Source organism: Humulus lupulus, chromosome 3 (assembly GCF_963169125.1).
Source record: "Humulus lupulus chromosome 3, drHumLupu1.1, whole genome shotgun sequence".
Lineage (NCBI taxonomy): Eukaryota > Viridiplantae > Streptophyta > Magnoliopsida > Rosales > Cannabaceae > Humulus > Humulus lupulus.
Genome location: NC_084795.1, coordinates 267887424 through 267893414, shown reverse-complemented (window position 1 = coordinate 267893414; position 5991 = coordinate 267887424).

The window sequence follows — 5991 nt, the reverse complement described above, 5'->3', positions numbered from 1 at the left end:
GTGGTCTGAAAAAGAGTTATAATATATAAAATAATATGCAAAAATACAAAATAAATAAACTCGCACGCGCCATGTGGATTTTTGTGAAATCAACGCTCCGGGAAGGAAAAATAATAATTGTATTGGGTTAATATTTGAATGTAAATGAAAAATTCTAGGAAAATAATGAATTTGTATTTTTCTTTTAAGTGTGGATTTACATCTTTGGTAACACTTGATTAGACAAAATAATGTATTTGTGAGTCCACAATCTAATAAAGAAAAAAATTATGAGTGACAACTAACAATAATGTGATTGGTTGAGAATTTAAATAGTATTTTAAGTTTTTGAATACTTATAATATAAATGGGTCTACATGATATTTGATTAGTATGTTATTTGTTTAAAACAAACTCAAAACGAGTTTTTGAAAATGAGATATTGTTTTCTACAAATGCCTAGAACAAATGGGACCCATCTTTATTTTAATTGCAAAACTACAAATCACTCAAGTATTTTAAATGTCAAAATATTATTTTCAAATCGGCATTTTCAAATAAAATTAACAATTTAAATATTTTGTTTTCAAATCATAAACCAATCACCCCCTAAACGTTTTCAAAAAAACAAAAACTATGAGTGTCAAGTAGCAATGCGCGTTTTTAAAATATATTATATTATGAGTGCTAACTGGCAATACACTATTAAAAAATGTTACGATTTTTGTAAATTTGTATAAGAATATTTTACAATCGAATAAAAAATTTATAAGTGCTAAAGCACAATAAACGTTTTTAAAAAAACAAAAATTATGAGTGTCAACTGGTAATATGCGTTTTCAAAATAAGTCAATTTATGAGTGCCAACTGGCAATACACGACTAAAAAATGTTATCATTTTCGTAGTTTCGGATAAGAATATTCTACAATCAAATAAAGAAAAAAAATTACGACTATCAACAAACAATTAACATTTTTAAAAGGAAAAAAAAGTATGAATGCCAAATGGCAATATGCATTTTCAAAATAACCCAAATTATGAGTGTCAACGGGCAATAAACTACTAAAAAATGTTACATTTTTTTGTAGATTCGAATAAGAATATTCCATAATCAAGTAAAAAAGAAATCATGAGTTCCAACAAACAATAAACGCTTTCAAAGAACAAAAATTATGAGTGTAAACTGACAATATATGTTTTCAAAATGTCTCAAATCATGAATTCTGACTAGCAAGACTTTTAATGTTACAATTTTTGTAGATTTAGATAAGAATATTCCACAATCAAATAAGGAAAAAAAATTATGAGTGGCAACAGATAATAAACATTTTCTAATGAATAAATTTTAAGAGTGTCAATGAACAATAAATACTTTCAAAAGAATAAAAATTATGAGTGTCAACTGGTAATACAGTACTAAGTAGTCTAAACGGTAGCACTTAAGTGAATGAGTAGTTTTTTTTATGACAAACTTACTATGTAGTCTAAAAAGTTGCATTTAAGTTGTTAAGTAGTTTTTTTTTTAACTCAAAAGTCAATAAGTTGTTTGAAAGGTTGCACTTACATCACTAAATATTGCATACAACAAAATTCAGTAGGTAATCTAAAATATTACACTTAAATCACTAAATAGTTTGAAATATTGTACTTCCCTTTGTTTAGTATGAGGGGTTAGAGAAATGATAGATTTAAGACTATGGACTAGGTAGGGTCAAGGAGTGAGGAAGGATGTGGATTGTCAATCAACGGCTCACCAAAATCTATCATTTTTTAATAGGAGGGATTGAGAAAGAGAAGTATAAATTTGGTATGTATTTTTCTTTTTACCTTTGAAAATAAGAAATAAAAGTAATATGAATAATATTGTAAATATACTAATAATCATTTTTTATTATTTTAATACCTTTTTACTCCCTTCCATCATCTCCATTCATCTTTCTCATATATAATCTATCCTTAAATCATATTTTTATCAACCAAAGGTTTAAGTCATTAAGTAATTAAAAATTAGTTTAATTAAAATTAAATCATTTTCTCATGTTATAAATTTTAAATTTTTTTTTATTTTTTCAAATAGATTTCAAATAATTTTCAATGTTAGAATTATATAATATTTTTATTAATTAATTAAAATTGAGTCAAAATTTGTGTAATATGTGACTTTTGCAATATAAAATGGATATTGGCAATATAAATACCTAAGTTTATGTTTCAGTTGCACTTAAATACCTATCTTATTTTTTTTACGGCATAAATATCTAACTTATTTTTTTTACGGCATAAATATCTAACGTTTACTTTTTTTTGCAACTGTTACTTTTTTTTATAAGTGGCAAATGCCAATTTTTTAAATAGGGATATTGGCGGTATAAATACATATGTTTATCTAATTGTTGCACTTAAATACCTAACTTTTAATTGAATAAATATTTTTTATATATATTTAAATCTTTTGAAAAATCTTAGATATTATAAATTATTTTTTAATTTTGTATTAATTAAATTTAGGATTTAATTTTTTTTAAACTGAACTTTTTTTATTATTTATGCTACAAAAATTAAAAGTTAGGTATTTAAGTGCAATAATTACATAAACTTAGGTATGTATCCCGACAATATTTCTATTTAAAAAGTTTGTATTTTCTACTTAACGGGAAAAAGTAACAGTTGCAACAAAAAATAAATGTTAGGTATTTATGTTGTCAAGAAAACAAGTTAGATATTTAAGTGCAACAAATACATGAACGTATGTATTTATGTCGCTAATATCCCATTAAAAAAAACAGCTTAGTAACTTTAGTGCAACACTTCCCTAAACATTATGGTAGATTGATTTCTCCTGTTTTTTTTTTTTTAAGTCTCTTGAAGTTGGGAGATTTTCAAGTTGTCAATTAATATCTTTGAATTATATATAATTACAAATAAACACAACAAATACATGGTTAAATTAATAACTAAAAATCTATACATTTTATTTTGTTAAGCCTAATAGTTTAACTTTTAAGCCTTGTGGTTTAAATTTTAAATAGTCCTAGTTTAAATTTCAAGTCTTGTGGTTTAAATTTTAAAAAGTTGGGATTAAATTTTAAGCCTTGTGATTTAGATTTTAAAGAGTCGTGGTTTAAATTTTAAGTCTTGTAGTTTAAATTTTAAAGACTAGTGATTTAAATTTTAAATAGTCGTGATTTAGATTTTAAAGGATCATAATTTATATTTTATATGGTCGTAGTTTAGATTTTAAGTCTAGTGGTTTAACTTTTAAGTCTTGTGGTTTAAATATTAAAGAGACGTAGTTTAAATTTTAAAGAGTCGTGGTTTAAATTTTAAAAAGTTGTGCTTAAAATATCAAGTATTGTGGTTTAATATTTAAACCACAAGGTAAAATTTTAAAGAGACGTGATTTAAATTTTAAGCTTTGTGATTTACATTTTGAAGAGTTATGGTTTATATTTTAAGCATTGATGTTAAACTTTTAAAGGTCATAGTTTAAATTTTATGTCTTGAGGTTTATATTTTAAATGATTGTGGTTTACATTTTAAGTTTTGTAGTTTAAATTTTAAAGAATTGTAGTTTAGATTTTAAGCTTTGATCTTTACATTTTAAAGAATAATTTTTCATAGATTGAATACAATCCTATTAATATAGTTGTCACACATATATATGACAGTATAAAAGTTTCAGTTTTGCAATTGCAACTTTTGTTTTTATGAGTTATTTTGACAAACACTTAGAAGACATTTCAAAACTAGTACTATTTGAGCCTAGTATGGGTTGTTATGAGCCTAAAATTCTTATTTAGGTATTTCAATATACAATTAGAATGCATTTCCAACTTAATAATAACAGGACACATATAATACACACTACAACAACAATTATAACCATATGCTCAAATAAGGGTAATTTGGGAAGTCTCATGATAATAATGGATGAAGTTTAACTAAATATATTTAGTGTCTAATTTTAGTTAATTACTCATAAAAACCAATAGTTCTCAACTTTTCCCCAAAAACATGTAAATGATGATGAGGAGGAGGTGGAAAGAAAAGAGAAACAAAAGTTTTTTAAAAAAAAAACAAAACAAAACAAAAAGACCAATGCTCATTGATAAAAATTGTTAATTACATTAGTCAAAATACAAGGCGAGATACATTCTACCAAGTAAAATTATTATTAGTCGTAAGTGCAAACTTTAAGATAATCCATGAGAAGTAGCACCAATTAGGTAAATTAAAAATCTACTTTTATAAGTCTTGTCTTGTCTATTGACATGGTTGTCTCTTTGTAAGTTTGTTGGTCGGAAAGTTTGTATGAAGTTTCTGCCAGTTTTTTTCTAAAGAAAGAATGCCGGCTAGCAATATGTCTGTGAAGAAGTTGGAGGAGAGGTGCTCAATGATCAATCTGGAAGAGGAGAATGAGGGTGGGATATCTTATGACTCTGTTGAAAACGATGAATCAGGGGTGGATACAAGGTGGTGCCTTGTTGGCCGTTTTTTTACAGAAAGAATTATTGATTTTCAACCAATGCAACATATGATGGCTGCGTTGTGGCGACCTGGGAGGGGTATGTATGTAAAGGAGCTGGAAAGCAATCTCTGTCTTTTTCAATTCTATCATGAAGTTGATATAAAAAGGGTCATGAAGGGAGCCCTTGGACGTTTGATAGGATGCAATTAATATTTGAACGCTTGAAGGAGGGAGATAATCCGAGGCAAATCACCTTGAACAGGCTTGATATTTGGATCCAGATACATGATTTGCAACCGGGCTTCATGTCTGAAAAGGTTGTTAAGGATGTGGGGAATAATGTGGGTACGTTTGTAGAATCTGATCCGAATAATTTTATAGGGGTCTGAAGGGACTATCTTAGAGTGAGAGTTAAACTTAATATTGATATCCCAATCAAAAGGAGAATGAAGATCCGTAAAAGTGGTAGTGACTGATTTTGGGTCACTTTCAAGTACGAATACATACCCACATTTTGCTTTATATGTGGGAACATTGGTCCCTCCGAGAGGTTTTGTAATAAGCTGTTTGATACTCCATTGGAGCAGATTGTGAAGCCATATGGGGCCTGGATGCGTGCAGCTTCTCGGCGACAGAACAAAATGGTTGGATCTAAATGGCTGCGGTCGGGCTCTTCTTCTCAGGCGCCGTTCATTGACGGTGGTCAATATGAGGGTGGTAACATAGGGGTTCATATAAATATGGAAGGTGGTGTTATGAGTGGGGATTTGACCAAGCTGGATTCGCGGGGAACAGGAGGGATGGACGGGAGCGGTAATAGTGGGATTGCTGGAGGTCAGAATTCATTTATGGAGGAGGAAAATCAGGGATTGAGGAGGGAAGGTGGAACCCGTTTGAATCAGGTTGAAGATGAGGCAGATATTCCTAATATTAAGTTAACTATTAATGACCCTAAACGACACCGTACGACTGAGGAAGGTGTTGTTGGGCCGAATGAGGATATGGAGGGTGTTACGGGTCACTCATCTAATGGGCTTTCAAAAAATGTGCAGCTGGCGGGTCCTGGCCTTGGGGTTCGCCTATCTCAATGAGTGTCCTCAGCTGGAATTGCCGTGGGCTTGGGAACCCATGAGCTTTACAATTCCTTAAGGATATAGTATATCAAAAGAAGCCCAAATATGTCTTTTTATGTGAAACTTTAAGTAGAGTAGACCGAATAGACAGAGTGAAAAATCATCTGGGTTTTGATGGTAGTTTCTCTGTAGATGCCGAAGGTAGAAGTGGGGGTATTGCTCTGCTGTGGAAATGTAAAGATGACATCGAATTGTTAAGCTTATCTCAGAATCATATAGACGTGATGGTGAAGGAGGAAGGTGTTCGAGAGTGGCGGCTTATAGGGATGTATGGAGAACCAAATAGAGCCCTTAGAAGAAGAACCTGGAGCCTAATTCGAAGGCTTCATGAACAGTCAGAGCTGCCGTGGTGTTTGATTGGAGACCTTAACAATGTGGTCAGTCATGAAGACAAAAAAGGTGGTGCTCCT